At 52.8% G+C, this 19,212-nt stretch overlaps 1 pseudogene; it reads left to right on the plus strand.

Annotated features, from left to right (window-relative positions):
- LOC132334706 (zinc finger protein 850-like) overlaps positions 1 to 18,940 on the plus strand; it is a 1,213,125-nt pseudogene extending 1,194,185 nt beyond the window's left edge.
- Positions 18,941 to 19,212: the final 272 nt, after the last annotated feature.

Below are 19,212 nucleotides of genomic sequence, written 5' to 3' on the forward strand. Positions count from 1 at the left end.
CACTGAGCCACTGCTGAGGAGATCCAGCCCTCACCAGATCCTGGGGCTAAAATGACCTCAGCTCCCCCATACTCTGCATCCAGCTCTCTGCAATGAGGCTCAAGGGTCCCACTGCCACCAATCCCATCAGAGAATGGTTTCTGAAGAGCACAGAGAGGGTTCAGAGCTATCTGCATGACAACTTGACACTGACTGCCTCAGGAATTTCTCTTTTCCTGCTGCCTATGAACCTCATCTCAGGAGATGCAAACGTTAGGGCACTCCCTGTCCTGGCAGATTACAGCCTAGCAATCAGACAGGGAGAAGGAACTATTCCCTGAAGACCAAGGAATAGTTACTGTTGCAGTGTGGTTCTTTGGTTTCTTTTCCATTGAAAACATCCTGATTTAGCCAAAAAGACACATTTTATCAGCATTTCAATGAGAGCTTCCTTTTCTAAGAAAAGGAGCAATCAAAACTCTGAAAGAGTGCAACTGCAGATTAGAGCAATACAGTGACCTGGAAACAAGACCCAAAAGGAGGATGCCATTTACAGTCTGAAGGGTCCAATCCCAGCTCAATGAAGCACCATCAGCAGGAGCACATCAAGGAAACAGAACAGGAGGTTTCTGTGTATTTACCAGCAATGCAGTCTGGGACTCTGGGTTGTCATGCAGGCTGGTAACTGCTTGCTTGGCCCACCAGACAAACTCTGTGCAATGTGTTGGAAATAATTATGCAACTGTGTTGGTGCACTTTGGATTTACCAGGAGCAATCAGCATTGATCACCAGGTAAAGAGCTCTTGCCTGACAAACACAAGACTCTGTGCTTTGATGCTCAGGGACAGCCCAGGGGAAAAGTGCTTCTGCCCAGCAGCTGCTGGGCTTTGTGCTCTTCTACAGCCCCACTGAGCAAACAAAAGTTCCTGGCCTTGGTGCTTTGCTGCTGGTCAATCTGTCACTTCAAAGTGTCTTCTGGGGACTTTGGTGATGAATGCATCACACACAAAAACAAAGGGAACATCTGGCAAGCTGAGCTTTGCTCATGTCAGCAGTGACAGCTGATGAACTTGCTTCAGGTTCTGCTCATGAAGGACCTCTTGCTGCAATGATGGGCTGAGCTGTTCCCATTGCCACTGGGGAGAACATCACTGCTGGCTGGTGGAGAAGCCTTGGGCCAGCAATGTTTATGGGCTGGACGTGAGACTTTGGAGGGAGGGGAGGAAAGACAAGGCCCCAGCAGCCCCAGAGCCAGATCAGTGCACGTGCTCCTGCATCTGCCCCGGGGCTGATGCCAGCCCTGCTGCAGCTCTCTGCTGGGGCTCGGGGGATCAGTGCCTGCTGGGGGCAAGGCACAGGATTCTTCCCTTAGTCTTTTGCCAGAAATTTCATCAGAACAGAGAAGTTGCCAGTTAGGGGAATCCCTGGCCAGGCTTCAGCACTCCCTTCCATTCCATTCCCTTCCCACTCCTGCCCCCTGTTACATGCTCCTGCCCTCAGATGGCAGGATGGGAAGAACATTCCTGGAGGTGACTTCAGGGCTTGCCTGAGAAAGAAGGTGTCTTCTTTTTTTCAAATTATCAGGAGAAGAGGATCCAGCCAAGTCCAGGACTCAGTTTCAGGCCGGAAAAACTGAGTGCAATTCAGCCCCTTCACCTGCTACATCCCACCCTGGGCTGGACCCACCAGACTCTTCTGTTCCTGCTGTAGCAGTCATCTCTCAACTCCTCTGAATTTCAGCCAACAGCACTAAGCTGTTCCCTGAGCCCACAGATAGAAGAGCTGTGCAGGAGACATCCCTGACACTGTAATAACCAAATGAAAACCACTGCCAAGAGATGGGGCTGGCAAGCTCAGTTTTGGCCTTTTCTCTGTTCATTGTGAGCTGCTCCTTAAGACACTTCTCACCCTGTTAGATCCATCCTCTCAATGAATCACTACTGCAACTGACAGGCAGAAAAGATAAGGGACGGAGGGGGTTTTCTTGAAAAACACGTTGTTTTCTTCTGCTTTTTAGCTAGGTCCATTGATATGTTTGTTCCCTTCTATGGCATCTAAAGCCAGGTCCAGATCTCCCAATGGCACCTTGCAGTCCCCAGACTCTGCTCTTGCTTTGAGCACTGTGTTTGCTCAGATGATTGCCAGAGGTCCCCTCCAGGACCACTGGAAAGCCACGTGCCTGTGGCCTCTCAGGGAATGGGTCTATTTGGCTGACAGTGCTGAGGAAGCATTTCAGAAGCTGCTTGTGCTCAGGAGGGTGCAAGCCAGCTACCAACATGTTCCAGCAGCCTCCAGCAAATCTGGGACAGAGAAAGCTCCAAGGCCACAGAAAGCAAGAGCAGATGCCATCCATCCTGCTCCCTTCCAGCCAGGCTGCAGGGCAGCAGCTGCAATGCTCTGGTTCCTTTTGCTGCTCTTTCCCAGCTCTGCTGTCACCCAAAGGTGTTTTGCACAAGGACAGATAAGCTGCCTCACCTCTGGGTGCTCAGCTGGTAACGAGCTGCCTGGGTACCGACATTGCGCACCAGCAGAGTCTTCTGGGTGCTGCCCTGGACTGCACACTTGGAGAAATCCAGCTGGGCAGGGAAGTCCAGGACAGCTCGGGCACCAATGGCCCGAATTGGCACAATGATCCTTTCCCTTGATGTCATGCAGACCAGCTGGTGGCAATAATCCTGCAGGAAAAGAAACTGCCTCAGCACAGGGCATTTAGTGCCATCCCCATGGCAGAAGAAAAACTTATTGTTCATTTTAGGGTGCAATAGGTAAATTGATGCTCCAAGGGCATCGATTTACCTATTGCACCCTAAAATGAGCACTAAGTTCTACTAATATGTCACATTTTAAAGGCACCGGGGCACTTTTGCAAAACCTATCTCTGTGGCATTCAGCTCTTGTATCACTAGGTCATACCCATACCCTAGGCCACCACAATTTTACTCTAAATTTTAATGATTGTTAAACAATTCCTAAGTTCATTCTAAAGAACATGGTGCTTGGGAACACAGGACATTCCTCTAGGTTTCTATATTCCAACTGTCTGAGAATAGGACAAAGTCTTCAACTGGCTCTAAGCAGCAAAAGGAAGATGAGAAAACAGCTGCACCCAAAGAGATCCTGCACCTCTGGCCTGCTGTAGAAACATCAGTTGGCTCAGAACTCCTCTCTAACTTTGCCTCTCCAACCAAGCCAGGAGAAGAACAGTGCCAAGAGGTAGCAGGATGCTGTTGGAAAGGGCCTCTCTTTGTTTCCCTGCAAGGTTTCCTCCCTTCCATGCCATGTCCTAAACCCTTCCCTATGAACAAGCCTCCAGATCAGAACATGAACCCTCCAGATCCCAGCACTGAGATCAGACTTGCCAGGGCCTCAGCACTGCTGTTCAAACCTCCCCACAAAAGCACCTTTGGCACGGGATGGGTGCCAGCTGACAGAGCAAGCACAGGGACAGGCATGAAGACAGAGCCCCAGTAGTGTCACTGCCACAAGCCCTGGGCTCACAGCTCTGCCTGCAGCTTGTACCTGCCCTGCACGAGCTCCTTCAGGCAGGTGTCCCAGTCCCCTGCAGCTCAGCAACCTCCTGCTGACCAAGGGCACCCAGAGCCCAGTGTGCCTGTGCCAGGCCGGGCTCACGGGCACAGCACATCCTCTGCCCTGGCCCTGCAGCTGTACCATGCTCACTTGTGCTCTGGGACAGCACAGCTGCAAGGCTGGAGAGCAGAGGGGGTGAAAAAGCACTGTCTTTGCTCCAGCCCAGGGGCAGGCAGGGAAGCTGGTGCCAGTCAGCAAGGAGGAAAGCTCTTTGACCTCTTGGTTCCTCTGGTGTTTTCCATCATAATGAAACCCCTTCCCCTAGACCTAGAGATGGCCCAACATCTATCAACAGCCCTCTGTCATTTCCATCCTGTTCCCTCTGCATCTTCCCCTGGGAATGCTCAGGGATGTGCAGGGAGGGGAAGCAGAGCCTGTCAGGCCTGGCTGCAGTGCCTGCCAGCAGGGGCCAAGGTGTGACTGGCTGCAGGCTGCCTGCCCATGGCCTGAAGCCAAGCTCACAGCATGCAATGGGCTGGAGCCAGAGTGCAGGGAAAACAATGGCTGTGCAGATCATTCTGTGCTTTGGCTCCTCCACTCTCACCTTGTTCTCGGCGGGGCTGAAGCGGATGCGCACAGGGGCAGAGGAGCCTGCTGGCACCACATGGTACACATCCCTGGGGCACGCCAGCTGGAAATAAGGGCAGCTCTCCATGGATACCTTCACCAGCCAAGGAATCTGCAGCAAAGACACCAAATGATCATTGTGCCACTTGTGCCAACAGGACCAGAGGAGACCTGTCCGTGCCCTGCTGGCATCCCTCCTTGGCCCCTTCCCAAAGCACTTTCAGCTCTGCAGGCACAGGCACATCCTTCACAAGGCTGAACTGGAATCCCTTCTGTCTGCCTCCAGCATTTTGGCCACGGCCAGTAGGGCAGTGCCTGCTGGCAAGGAAGGGCTGAGCAGGTCAGCACCAGGAGGATGGAGACAGAGCACCTGAACCAAGTCATCTGCCTATTCAACAAGGCCAAAAAACCTGCTGGCTTCTGCCTGCACACAGCCATGCAGTTGTCATGTTCCAGAGGGGGAATGTGCTACCTGAAAGCAAACCAGCACATTGTCCTGGGGGAAGGAAGAAATTCCCTTCTAGCAGATTAGCTTTGGGTAGGGACGTTGTGGGGATACAGTCAGGCAGGCAGAGCAGCAAGAGAGGAGACCAAGCCCTGTGGCCTTACTGGGAAGAAAAGCAAACCTGAAAAGCAAAACAGGGAAGGAACAGAGCAAGACAATCCCTAAAACAAGGAGATGGCAAAGAGAATTGCAATTAGCAGTAAAGCAGCAAGGAAGAATCATAAAACCATGAGAGCAATTAGCTTGCCAAAAGTGACAGCAACACAGACAGGCTTTGCCTGTTGACTATGGGCTTCAAAGGCCTTTTCTGCCTGGAGAAACATGACCAGCACTGACTGACAGTGTGGTTCCAGGATGAAAAGCCAGTCTTGGCTCTCCAGGCCTTCTTGCTGCCTGTGCAGGCAGGCTGGGCTGCTGGGCATTCCTGCCTGCAGCCAGCAGGCCAGGTTCTGCCCTCTGGCATTCACAGACACAGCAAACATGCATTTTCTGGCACACTGAGAGCATCAACCCCTGAGCACCAAAATGCTCTCCAAAAGTCTAAACCAGATGATTTGAACTCCCTCCTGTCTCCTCCCACCAGCCCACTCTTGGCACAAGCCCCCCTTGAGAAAATCTTTCCCTGACTGAAATTCCAGTGGTCTCAAGTTTTCCTCTTTACACTGGAACACAACTGCTGACATTTTTCAACTTTTTCCCCTCTTAGCTCTCTTGGCAAACTGCAAAACAATCCAAATTTCTTCAAGTGAAGCTGGAAACCTCCAGGAGCACATGGCTTTGGATCTGCTGTGGTTCTCCAAAGGGAAAGCAGAGCACCGTGTTCCTTTTGGAAAAGCTGAGCAGAGCTGGATGAAGCTGAGCAGGAGCCTGAAGTGGCACCTAAAGGCCTCTCACTGCTTCTGCTCCATCAGCCTGATTGCAGGGCTCTTTCAGAACACGTTTCCTGCAGTGCCAATGCCATTGATGAGAAGTGATTCCAGCACAAAGTGCAGAAGACTCAGCCCCTGAGCTTTGACTGTCAGCTGCACAAAGGGAGCCAAACTGGCTGAGAGAGGCAGAGATTCCTACCAGGAGCCAAGATTAACCAAGGAGACACAGGGTGTGGGACAGACTGAAGGCAAAGCAGGAGAGCAGGAAAGAACTGTACAGCCCTCAACATTCCTGTCAATGCAGAGCTTGCAAGAGAAGGAAACTCCTTTGGGATAGACACCATCAATGCATGGCCAAAATCAGGGGACAATTCCCAGCACAGGAAGATTTCCAGCATCTTGCAGAACAAGGTGCTGAGACATTTTCTTCTGCATGTGATGCAGCAGACAACTTGCTTTGCTGTACACCCAGGGAATGACAGCACTCTCCTCTTCCAGCACAGTGTCAAAGCTCCAGCTGCCAGCACTTACCTTGTCCTTATTAATGAGAGACAGCTCCATCTCAGAGACCTCCCACGCGACGAAGTTCTGAAATACCACCTCTGGTGGGGAAACCCCAAACCAGCTCTGTTTCGGGGCAGCTGACGGCAGCTGGAGAGGTGAGAGAGAGCAGGGAGAGCTTCAGCTGCTGGGAGGAAGGTTCATGAAGGAGAATCTTCCACTGATCCCCAGGGAAGTACAGACTCTGGGCGAGCACGTCTGCCCAGCCCACACTGGGCAAACAGTGGCTCACCCACCTCTGCTCTGAGTGATCCAGAGCTGCTGGGCCACACAGAGCAGGCTCAGGCCAAGCTGCTCGTTTGGCATCTATTTCTCCAGGTTTCTTTCTCCACAATGCCAGGCAGCACTTCCCTTAAGCACAGCCCTGTGCCTATGTGGTCACAGAGCTCTGGGGCACTGACTGAGCACTCATGGAGTAAGTAAAACCCATGGATTTACAGGAGACTCAATGGGAAACAATTCTGGGATGTCCTTTACTCTGAGACAGGGAAACCCAGGCCCACACAACTGCAAATATCTTTTTTGCTCTAGAACTTAGACCTACCAGTAAGAAGAGCACAGGACCAGAGGAGGTGGGAGAGATGAGGTGGTATTTGGCTGAAGCCAAAAGGTCATAAAGCAAAAGAATGGAATTAGTTGGTTCTGTGTGTTGTTTGTGGTTTGGATTTGTTCAGGTTGGATGTTGAGTGTGGCAGTGAGAGGGACGGGGTTGAAGACCTGACCAAAAGGAAGTAGGACGAGAGGGGAGGGGACAGAAAAGTTGGTGGTCAGTAGAGAATGGAAGCTCCTGAGTACCCATCAATGGGAAAGGGGACAGGGACCGCCCCAGCCGGGTATAAAGGGCACAGAAAGATTGCCATTTTCTCAGAGGGTGTGTGTGTGCTTGGCTCTCGGGGAGGGAGACACACCCGGCTCAGCTGAATCCTTACTAATAAATAGTTTTCTTTTGCTTTGATGATTTTGTCCCCTTTCATTGTACTTAAAAGTTAGTGTGTTTCAAACAGAAGGAAAGGCAAAAATAAAAAGACAGATGAGGTGAAAATCAAAAGACAAGGGAGGTGAATGCTGAATGAGGGTAGGGTTCAGTTATTTTCTCAGCAACTTGGGTAAAAGTAGAGTTGGTGTTGTGGTTTGAGGGGAAATGGTTTTTTTTGGGATGGTGTGGTCACGCCAATCGGTGTCCAGATTTTAATATTGGCACCTGGTTTGTCCACTGAGGGCATGGATACGCCTCTGAGAACACAGGGGGTTAAAAGCTGTGAATTCCCACTGGAAGTTCCTTTTGAGTTCTGGTCCTGGACCAGAGGAGACCTCCCCTGTCCAGCTCGGAGCTGGGCAGGGGGGAGGGGAGCCATGCAGCCGGAGGGAGGTAGGCCAGGCCTGGGCAGAAGGGTGGAGGAGCATTGCACTGCCAGGGCTTCGGGCAGCCATCCCCCATTCCCCCCCCGGAGGGAGAGAGAGAGAGAGCAGCCTGTGCCTGTGATAGCGCGGCTGGAGTGAAGGAGAAGGGGGGGGTGCCCAGCAGGGCAGCCAGCCATGGGAGTTCATGAACCAAACCGGCAGAGCCTGGGACTTTTAACCCTTCTTGGGACGATGGAAACCTTGCAAATGCTGATTCCTCCTGGAGTTGGTGAGATTGAGAGAAGTTGAGAAGAATTCTAGGTGGGAGGAGATGATGGAGTGGCTTTTGGCTGGACTTTTCTTGGATAGCTATGGACAGAACCCTTGAGTTCCTGTGACACAGAGACTGCATTCTGGGGGGAGGCAGTGGCTCAGAGCCAGGAGAGTGCAGTGATGTGAAGGTGTGTGAACAGAGACGAAGGGTGGAGGAGGGTTGTGGTGGTGCCCTCCGTCTTCGAAGAAGAAGAAGAGGAAGATGATCTCTGTTCAAGAGACCCCTCAGCCCCAGGGGGTGAAACATGGGGGGGACAGGTGTCCCAAAAGGAGAGGGACTGTGCTCTTTTTTGGAACTGGACAAAGCATCCTTAAAGAGAAAAAACCCTAGAAGCAGCTCTGGTCCATGTGCAGTGGTGAGAGCACTGGACATGGAAGGAAGAGGTCACGATGGCAAAATGTTCTCCGGGCGGTGCCACACGTGACACAGAAACACGAGAAGTTTCGCCTGTTTCCTGGGTGAAGTCTGTAGTGCAAGAGGGACTCCTCTCTTCTCAAAGAATTGAGAATTGATTATCCAAAGGGTGGTAACGGAATTAGGAAATTTTTGGTGGGGGGAGGAGGAGGAAATTTGGAAGGTTTTCATCCTGTGTTCTGTGTGTTTTTTCCCTGTAGTTTTATGTTAATAAAGTTTTTTTCCTTTCAATCGTAAGTTGGAGCCTGCTCTGCTCTATCTCTGATCACATCTCACAGTAGATACCAGGAAAAGAGGTTTTCTCATGGAAGCACTGGCATTTCGCCAGGTGCAGACCATGACAGTTGGTATCTCCTTTTTCCACGAGTTTTAAATGGGTGCTTTCTTGTCATTACTGCTATCTTACTTAATGCCACTGTAGAGGCACGTCTGGAATGACACAACAACAGCAAATGCTTCTGGAGCAGAGACATTGCTTTGAGAAAACTCTCCCCTGCTTTGTCTGCCTGCTCCAGCCACACTGCTGTCACTGCAGGGACACCAGCAGGTCTCCTGTGGGACTTCACAGCAGACACATTCTGCTCAAGGGAGTGGCTGCAGCACACTGGCCCTTAGCTGTGCCCTTCCCTGAGGTGTTCCCAATGCCCCTCTCAAGGGCAATCCTTAACCACTTTGTTCCATGTCTCCTGCTACCAATTTCCTGCTCAACAGCCCACCTTGATCACCTGCCCCTTTGGACTGTGCTTTCTACTGGGCCAGTCCTGCCAGAAAAGCAGCTTTAAACACACCTCTAAGTAGGCACTGATCCAGATAAAGCACATCCCTTCCCCTCTGCCCAGGGCCAGTCCCCTGCACATCTGGCAGCCTGCAAAATCTAACACCCTGTAAGGGTCCAACACATTGTTCCAGCCCAAAGCAGGAATGCAATTTCTTTTGTTAAATCTGAAGTAATTCCTGCAGATCCTTGGCCTTCAAAGGCCAACGCTGCCACTCTGGAGGGAATCCTGTGACCCCAAGCATTTGATGGTGACCACACCAAAGCAAGAGGAGGCTCTCTCAGCAGGAGAATGGCAAATGGCAATGTTGTGCCTTTGTGTCCCCAGCCTTCCCCCCATTAGCAATGGCAGCTACACTCCAGCACAGCCCAGCAGCTTCAGCAGAGGTTATTTGTGTTGCTTAGTGCACACCAGGACTCCCAGTCCACCCCTCCCAGCAGTGTGCAATGACAACAGCACCTGGACACTGAGCTGTTTTGCTGGAGACAAGCCTGTCACAAGCACACACCCCCTTCAAACTTCATGTTCAACAGAAAGGAAAAGAGCAGGAAAAGGCTACCTTTGGACCAGTCTCACTCCTGTCTGGAAATGGGCCAGTTCTGGGCAGAATACTCCCCCCAGTACTGGCCTCCTTCTTCCTGCTGGGAATCTTCTCCCTCTGGAACTTAGAGGGAAGCAGCTGAAAGGCAAAAATACACCAGCTAGAGCCTCAGAGATGGCTTGTTCAGAGAGGCTTTTCTGGAACAAGTGGCACTGGTGAATAACTTGTGATCACAGCCACTAGGACAGTCCTGGGAGCCCTGGAAGTTTCCTGCTGAAATCCTTAGCATCAGTAAATTAATAATACAGAGTGCAATACACACACTCCAACCACATGGCTCTGTCCTATTGGCTTCTCTGGGATTGGATGGGACATGGTTGGGGATTTCTGCTCTTTGGGCATTTGTTTCCTCTTACATTTCCTTGGACTGAGGCAGCGACCTTTCCAGAGAATGGAAAGGAGCTCTCAGAACTGCCTGAACTCCATCCCTGCACAACACTCAGAACTCACAGCAAGGAGATATCGCTGCTGGCTGAGTCCAACAGATGCAAGAAAACAAAGCTGTACCAAGAGGGAGGTGCACAGGAATGTGTCCAGGTTTTGGTTCTCCCTGTTAAATTGCTTTCTCTGTCTGGGCTGACAGAGCCCTCCACAGAAGAAAACAGAGGGATCTCCTTGACAGAGCCTCAGCACTGGGGCATCTTCAGCCAAGAGAGCTCCAGACAGCAAGGGACCTTTGTGGCCCTGGCTCCAGTGCTGCCTGCAGGGCTGGATCTGTGCCCACACAGCAGCTGGGAGAGAACAGCTGCTTTGGAAGCTCTTCCAGCTGGGAACAGCCATGGCTCTCCAGGCTTTCGGCAGAATTTGAGCTTTCCCTCCCCCACATGCCCGGGTGGCCAAGGGCAGGATGGTCAGAGCAGCACAGGTGAGTGCCCAGTCTGACAGAAGGAATTCCTGTGGCAAAGGGACAGAACACCTGCTCAGGGCTTCAGCTGTACATTGGTTTCACTTGGCTCCACTGGCACAGCCAGGCAAGACACAACTGAAGCATCCCACAGTGTTCCCTGCTGCACCAGGACAGCCCCCAGCAACAGGAGCACGGCACAGAGGGCTGGGGAGGGGCTCTGCAGCTTCACAGCGCTGCTGGACAACAGGGCCAGGGAGAGCAGGGACACCAGGGCAGGTGCCAGCCTTAACACAGCCCCAGTGGCCACTCACAGTGTTTGGCTTCAGCCTTTCCCTCAGCAAAAGACGAGGTGGTGGTGTCTTCTTGGGCAATCCAGACGCCATCTCCAAGGGATGATGTCACAGAGGGAGACAGTGCCTCAACAAAACTGGAAGGAGCAACAATGGAACTCTGAAAATCCACAACCCAATCCATGGCAGATTCAAGGCATATACTGGTGCTAAACAATTTGATATGATTTGAAAGTAGCTGAGTGCTTGTTTGGCATAAGTAGCTAGTATGGTTAGGCGTCTAGCTGGATTTTATTTGAACTATATGGCTGCCTTGTGCAATTCAAAGATGGATTGTACTGAAACCTGGAGCTCAAAAGCTGAACATTAATAATAGTTGGAACAGACAAAGCTCTAGCTTAAATATTACTTAAAAATAGCTGGAGTGGGCCTCCTCTTCTTTAGGCTAAAAAGCACCCCTGCTCTCTCAGCTGCTCTTCACAGGACTTGGGAGAGACTGGAATGTTATGGCTAATGGCTTAAATCTTGTTAGGAAGGACTTTTTGCCCATTCTGACAAAACTGAATAAGGAAGCTGCCTCCACTGAAGCCCAACCCTCCCTGAAAATGCCTCCTGACTGGAACTTGGGACTGGGAGTTAAGCCACCTAAGGGAACTTGAAACAAAATCAAGGTGACACTATGGTCCTGCTACCTCAGGTCTGGGGAGAACTAAACAAGGCTAATTGAGAAAAATGTATCCACAACCAAGCCAAACCCAGCAGCTGTCCTGAAAATCAGCTCCCTCTGCCTTCAGGCTGGGGAAGTCATAGCTACAGACTCATCTGCTGAGGCCAGCTTTGCACACAAACTTCCCATCAACACAGGGGGAAGGAGGAAATTTTGGGGGTGTGGCACAACCTCTGGTAAGGGGCAGTGGACACCCATCCTCCCTCAGACAAACTGGCTCAGCTCTAAAACCCCCCAGCCCCAGAAGGCCACATCCAGGGGACATTCCAATCAGGGGCAGCTGACGGGGTGTCAGAACCCATCAAAGACCTCCAGAGTGCCCCCAGACCCATTCCTGAGGCCTTGCACCAGGTGACTGCATGGCATGCAAAGGAACACAACAGATCTGAAAATCCACAACCCAATTCACAGCAGGCTCAAAAGGATATACTGGTGCTAAAGATTTTATCTTATTTGAAAGTAGCAAGAGACAGAGTCCAACTTGCCCCACCCCAGGCAGGAACCTGGGCAGTCCCACCTTGCCCAAATCTGCATGAATCCATTGGAGTCTCATGTTTTGTGACACCTCACCACAGAGAAGACCAGAAGAGGATTTCATGGTATGTCAATGAGATCCATGCAATGGTAAAACTTTCTACTTTCTGTTTAATTGGTCACATACTTTCTCTCCCCCTCCCCAACTCCCTTCTCTATTTCTCTCTCTCTCTTTCTCACATTTGCTGTTACATCAAATCCAGACAATTGACTTTGGCATATGGTCCTGTTTGCACCTTAATTCAGGAGCATATCCCTAATAATTTTAAGAACCAGACCATAACAACCCACTGAAACCTGAGCAGAACTCATTCACCTTTAAGCAGTTTAAGTCATCACTATAGGGAAAAAAAATGCCTAGACTAGTACATTTAGGAAATTCTGCTTCTCTTCAGTGAAAAAAAAGAACCATCAGTAGACCAGATATCGTTCATCTATTCAGCTGCACATTATCCCATCCTCTGTTTCCCTTTGGAATTCTCTTTCAGAGCACAGATGGGACAAAACCAAAAAGCACAATCAATCTTTACCTTCAAATGAAATTCAGGACTCCTCGCTGGCAGAGACCAAAGCTCTGCGAGTCCAGGGCTCGCTGGCAGAGACAATCTCTGTGCACAAGACCCTCAGTGAATCGCTGAGTGCAGCCGTTGCAGGAGCCCAGGCTGCGAACAACCAGCCCGGAGCGCGCTCTGCGGCAACTGAGGCGGCGGCGCCGTCACAGCCGCTGTGGCCGCGCCCGCGGTTCCCCGGCAACCGCAGCACCCGATTGTCGGGGCCGGGCCGGGGGCGGCGATGCCGGGCGGGCCTCGGTCCCCGCTCCTTCCAGCCCTGGTGCCCCCTCGGTCCCCGGCCGGAGGGGGAGGAATCCGCTCCGGGGCCCGGAACGTGACGGGCCACAGCGGCAGCGCTCGATATCGCCGGGGCCTCGGCCCCAGCTCCGGGCTGCTCCTGCACAAGGAAGGCGCGGCCGGGGGGGGAACCCAGGCTCTCGACACTTCCCATAAGTGTCTAAAATCATGCACTTCAATTAAAACAGTGAGATGATTGCACAGAAAGAAGGAGTGTTCAGCCTTGAAGTGGAGGGAGAAGCAAAGGCTCTGATCTGTCTGTCCAAGTGGCTCGACTTTGTATTCAGTTCCCTTCCATCCCGTGTCTCAGATCTTTGCCCTTCCATGCAGCAATGCACACTAGAATAGCACAGAGGGGGAAGCATGTCCAAGTGGCTGGTAATGATTTTAGTCGGGGGAAGGGAGAAAAGGACAATTTCTTCTGCAAAATCATATCTATTCTTGCTTTTCCTGTGCACTTCAGAAGAACCTGAGAACCTCCTGGACAGTCTCTAGAAAGACTGTCTGGATACCTGATGCTTAAAGCAACTGTTTTTACAGAGCATTGTGGTTACTTGACAGACACAGGGATATTCCACACAATTTCTTTTGAGATCTACTAAAAGCAGATCTAGAATGCTACTTGAAGTCATCTTCCCAGGGCTGACAGACTCTCAGATTCTGAAAACCTCTATGGTTGACAGTATGAAGAAATATTCTGAGTGTTGTCATTCTAGTATCGAGGCAACTGAGGTGGTGTTAGAAAAGCTATGGAAAGAGCTGAATTTCCTTCAAACATAAAGTAAGAAACAGGGAATCCATCAGACTTGATGACTGCATGGCAAGAGCCATAAAACCTTTTTATAATTATCTGAGCAGTGAAAATGGCAGTGCCCAGGTCCATTTCCCAGCTGAAGAAACAATTAATTTTTCAGCAGCTGGATAAGGATTACTTCCTGCATTTGCTTCCTCCCACTCCAAACTTCAAGCCAAACAAGCACCTGTCAGCATACACTGCCTATTGACCCAAATGATTTGAAGATGTTAGTTAGTGGCTTTATCCTTGTACCTTACAAGGATCTACCTCTTACCATCCTTGGTTTTCTGTCTTTTATTTTGGAAAGCAGAGCTTTCATTGTTCTACCAGTCTCAATCATGTTCTAAAAGACATAAAAAAGGAAATGATCTTTCAAGTTGGAAAGGAAAACCAGACTGTCAGTGGATTAAATTAGAGCATACCAACCTGGCAGCAGAGTAAGATACTTAATTATTTTATGCAGTACGTATTAATTTGAAAAGAAGGGGAAAAAAAATCCATGTCATTCCACGCCTCCTTCAGTCAATTACCTCTACTACTACTGACACATTGGGAAGGGAAGTGTTGGGAAGGAAGGGAAGGCAAAAAGGAACGGGGAAAGGAAAGGAGGGGGAAGGGAAAGGAAAAGGGAAAGGGAAAGGGAAAGGGAAAGGGAAAGGGAAAGGGAAAGGGAAAGGGAAAGGGAAAGGGAAAGGGAAAGGAGAAACTTCAAGGAAAATAATTTTCAGTGAAAGGAAAGGAAAATTCAAGGAAAGGAAATTTCAAGAAAAAGTTTGAGGAAAAGAAAAGGAAAAGGAAAAGGAATTGTCCCATGGAATCCCAGCAGGGATAACGTCTCATTGCACTGCTGGCATTGCATTGGTCATCAATTCAAATAACTTCCCCATGGAATTCCCATGGCAAGGCTTAGGGGAAGATCCATCCATGGAATTCTCACCTGACTGGGAAGAGAGTGACATCTGGCCATGGAAATTCCATGGGAATTCCTGCATTCCCAAGTCTCCCATTCCTCAATCCCACACTCCCACAGGAACTCCCCTCCTCCTCCCACACCCACTTTTGTGCTCCACAGCCTCCCGACCATGTCTGATGTATTTTGGGAGCTCTTCTACAGAGGTGTGTCCCAGGTAATGCTTCATCTGCTCCACCATGATCCCTTTGGATTCCCAGCACCTCTGGCTGATCCAGGTGGCACCGTCGGACCCTCCTTGCTCCCAGGTCCCAGCTGGAAGGAGATGAAATCCCACCCCTTGTAGCCGTACCCATGGGATCCATGGACATTCCGTGGGACAGGAGGGCACAGCTGGAAACCACCTGCAGCGTGTGGAGACCTGGGAACCAGGAGAGAACGGACCCAGGGAGTCGTGTCCCAGGGCCAGGGAGCCCCTTGGAGCTCCCTGGATTCCCATTCCAGCCCCACAGATCCTCCCCATCCCCAGAGATCCCATACCAGCCCCTCAGAGTTCTCCATTCCCACAGATCCCAGCCCAGCCCCCGGCTCCCCCCCAGTCCCCCCCGTTCTGGTTGCACCGGTCCCACCTCCAGGGCACTGTCGGCCACAGGCCGGGTCCTGTCCTTGGGCCGGGGCTGGATATCCCAACATCCCAGCCCTGGCTACCCCAATATCCCAGCTCTGGCTATCCCAATATTACAGCTCTGGCTATCTCAACATCCCAGCCCTGGCTACCCCAACATCCCAGCCCTGGCTACCCCAATATTACAGCTCTGGCTATCTCAACATCCCAGCCCTGGCTACCCCAATATCCCGGCTCTGGCTATCCCGATATCCCGGCCCTGGCTAGCCCAGTATCCTGGCTCTGGCTAGCCCAATATCCCAGCTCAACTCCCCCCTCCATCCCCGCTCTCTGCGGCTCCATCCGGCCCCGCTCGCTGCCCCAGCGCTCCCAGGGGGTCCCGTCCACGTCCCCCACAATCAAGGACTGGGGGACCCCCGGGCCGGGCTCCGACAGCGCCACTTCCAGACACTGCAGGGAGTGCAGAACTGGGGGGACACCGAGATCTGGGGGAGCTGGGGGTGCTGAAAGTGAGAGTTTGAAGATCCAGGGGGATCAACAGGCCAAGGAAAGGGGGAACTTTTAGGGCTGGCAGAGCTGAGAAGGAGGTTCAGGGGCTCAGAGCCAAGGAAAGGGGGTGCAGGCATTGGGAGAGCTGGGATGGGGTGTCCAGAGAATCCTGTGCCCAGGAAAGGGGGTCCCAGGGCTCCTCAGTGTGTGGAAAGGAGGGGCTGGGGGCTGGGAAATACAGGAATGGTGGCCCAGGGGTCCCAGGTCAGGGAAAAGGGTGGGGCTGGGAGAGGCGGGCGCTGGGAAAAGGTTGAGTTGTTCCGGATAAAGGGGTGCAGGGGGGTCTCAGGGTCACGGAAATGGGGGTGCAGGGACGTGCAGAGGTAGAAGGGAGTTCCAGGGGGTCTTTGAGCCCAGGAAATAGGGCTCAAGGGGGCTCAGGGTTTCCCAAAAAGGGGGTACCAGGGTGGGGATACCCAGGATGTTCGGGAAGGGGGAGTTCAGGGGGGTCTCTGGTTTTGCACAAAGGTGGGGCTGGGGGCTGGGAAAGGCAGGAATGGGGGTCCAAGGCATTCCAGGGTGTCCCAGGGTCAGGCACACGGCAAGTCTGGAGGCTGGGAGCCATGGGATGCAGGGAGCAGGGGGTCCTGACGTCCAGTAATGGAGGAATTCAAGGAGGCCACTGTGCAGGATAAGGGGAGCAGGAGGGTGCCAGTGCCTGCAGTGGCGGTTCAGGGTCCCGGTGCCGGTGGTCCCACTCCCCCCTGGCCCCCAAGGAGCGCCTCCAGCCCCAGCGCTGGAGCCATCGCGCTGCTCCCACTCACTCCCAGTATGATCCCAGTATGATCCCAGTAGAACTCAGTCACCCAGGAGCTGCTCCCAGCATGATCCCAGCAGAGCCCAGTCACTCCCAGTCCTGGCATCCCCCCAGCCCTCTCTGCGTTCGGACACGCGAGGGCTCCGGCAGCAGGGGGGGAGGAGGAGGAGGAGGAGGAGGAGGAGGAGGAGGAGGAGGGAGGGAGGGAGGAAGAGGCGGAGCGACAGCAGGAAGCAGCGGGAGGAGGGGACGGGGACCCACGTGGCTCCAGCGCTGCCTGAATTCACAGCAGCCCGGGAGCATCGCCCCCCATTCCGCAGGTGCCCGGGGAGGGGGAGCTCGGCCGAAATATCCCGGGGGTGCCTGGGTTTGGGGTTTTTTTGGGGGGATGTTTGGAGCTGGCAGGGCTTTAAAGCCGAGCCGCGGATGGCCCTCGGGGAGCCCTGTGTCCCCCAGGAGCCCAAAGTGGGGAGCCCAGAGAGGGGGGAGCGCCACCATTGGCGGGACCCTCAAGAGCTGGAGAGGGGCAGGGGGGACTCCTTGGAGCCCCTGCAGCCCAGAGCAGAGAGTGAGGGGAGAAGGGGGCCCGGGACTGCAAGATCCCCAGCATCCCTAAGTGGGGAGAGCGAAAAGGGGAAACTTTTAGGATTCCTGGGACTCCCAGCCGCCTGAGGAGGGTAGGGACCGAGTAGAGGGGGGACCCCCAATACAAGTATGACCCCAAACAGCTGGGACAGGGGGGAACCCCAAACACCAAAGGGGGCAGACCAGAGACAGGGAACTCCTGGGAGGCATTTTCAGGGATGAGTCTTGTTTTTTGGGAGGCTTTTATGGACCCCAGATGGCTGGTGATTTGTAGAGATGGACTTGGGCAGAGGGACCTTCAAACTCAAGGTGCTCATTCCTTGTTTTTCCCCAAACCAGGATTTCCCATTCCCAAACCTTGGCCACATGGAGGAGGAAGAGGCTTTGAGGAAGAAGATGATGCCTCAAGACACCCAGGCAGGTGAGGAGGAAGTCAGTGCCCCTTTCCCCCTCTTTCCTGCTCCATCTCCCAGCCCAGCATGGCCCCTGGCTGCAGAACAACCCTGCTGCCAACGCCGTCCTGCTGGGGAAGCACTGGGGGGATCTCCTTCCCCTTCCCTCTGGCACACAGGCAAGTCCCATCCTCTCCTTGTCCTTCCTCCCCCAGGGAAGGAGCTGAGGATGGAGACCAGGGAGGACAAATCCCATCAGCAGAACCTCGTGGAAGAGGCTGTGTTGAGCGGCTCCAGGGCACAGGAATCCAACGGGGAAGAAAAGCCTTGGGGATCTTGCAGGAGGGGCTGCAAACCCAGCCCAGGGTGCTCTGAGGAGGAAAGACCCACCCTGTGCCAGGAAAGTGGGCAGAGCTTCAGCCAGAGCTCAAAGCTGGTGGTCCATGAGCTGCTTCATGATGGAGAGAAGCCCTACAAGTGCTTGGAATGTGGGAAGAGCTTCAGGCAGAGTTCTGACCTGATCAGCCACCAGAGGATCCACACTGGGGAATGGCCCTACGAGTGTGGGGAATGTAGGAAGGGCTTCAGGTACAGCTCAGAACTCGTCATCCACCAACGCATCCACACTGGGGAGAGGCCCTACAAGTGTGGGGAGTGTCAGAAGAGGTTTCGGAGCAGCTCCCATCTCTTCAAGCACCAGCGGATTCACACAGAGGAGAGGCCTTTCTGCTGCCCCAGCTGCAGGAAGGGCTTCAAGCAAAACTCCCACCTTGTCAGCCACCAGCGCATCCACACTGGGGAGAGGCCCTATGAGTGTGGGGAATGTGGGATGAGCTTCAGCTGGAGCTCCAACCTGATCCGCCACCAGAGGATCCACACCAGGGAATGGCCCTATGAGTGTGGGGAATGTGGGAAGAGCTTCAGCCAGCATTCCCACTTGATCTGCTACCAGAGGAGCCACACTGGGGAAAGGCCATACAAATGTGGGGAATGTGGGATGACCTTCAGTTGGTGCTCCCAACTGATCATCCATGAAATGACCCACACTGGGGAGAGGCCCTATGAGTGTCCCCAGTGTGGGAAGAGGTTTCAGACCAGCTCCCATCTCCTCAAGCACCAGCAGATCCACACGGATGAGAGGCCCTTCCTCTGCCCTGACTGTGGGAAGGGCTTCAACCGCAACTCCACCCTCTTCACCCACCGGCGCATCCACACCCGGGAGAGGCCTACGAGTGTCCCCAGTTTGGGAAGAGCTTCAGCTGGAGCTCTAACTTGACCAAACACCAACGGAGGCACCGGTAAGGGAAGCCCTGCCACTGCCCCAGCTGCAGGAAGAGCTTTGTGCACTGCCCCAACTTCATCCGCCATGGGAGGCCCCACATTGGTCAGAGCCCTGGTGACCCACATTCCCTGTGATCCATTTTGGGAAGACACCGGGCTGGTTATTCTTTTGTTTTGGCCCTAATTTTCTTTGGATTCATCTTCATCTCTTTAAAACAGAGAAAATTGGGTAAAAATCAATAAATTCATCAAAGGCTTCTAAAGCCTCACTTTTTACTTGTGTTTCAGGGGAATCTGGGTTTCAGGGAGATAATTGGGAGAACTTGAGGTTTTGGGGGTATTTGGTGTACTTGTCTCCTTTCTTGGCACTCAAAGAGACAAGAGGGTTCGATCTGTCACTTCAATGCCACTCACTCTCTCCCCAAAATTCCTCGATTCCACAGCCCCTTGGTGTGGAATGGGGTTGGAAGGGGATTGGGCAAAGTGGGCTTCAAATCTGGAGGGGTGAGATGGGCATTGTGTGGGGCAGGATGGG

This window comes from Haemorhous mexicanus, chromosome 16, assembly GCF_027477595.1.
Source record: "Haemorhous mexicanus isolate bHaeMex1 chromosome 16, bHaeMex1.pri, whole genome shotgun sequence".
Lineage (NCBI taxonomy): Eukaryota > Metazoa > Chordata > Aves > Passeriformes > Fringillidae > Haemorhous > Haemorhous mexicanus.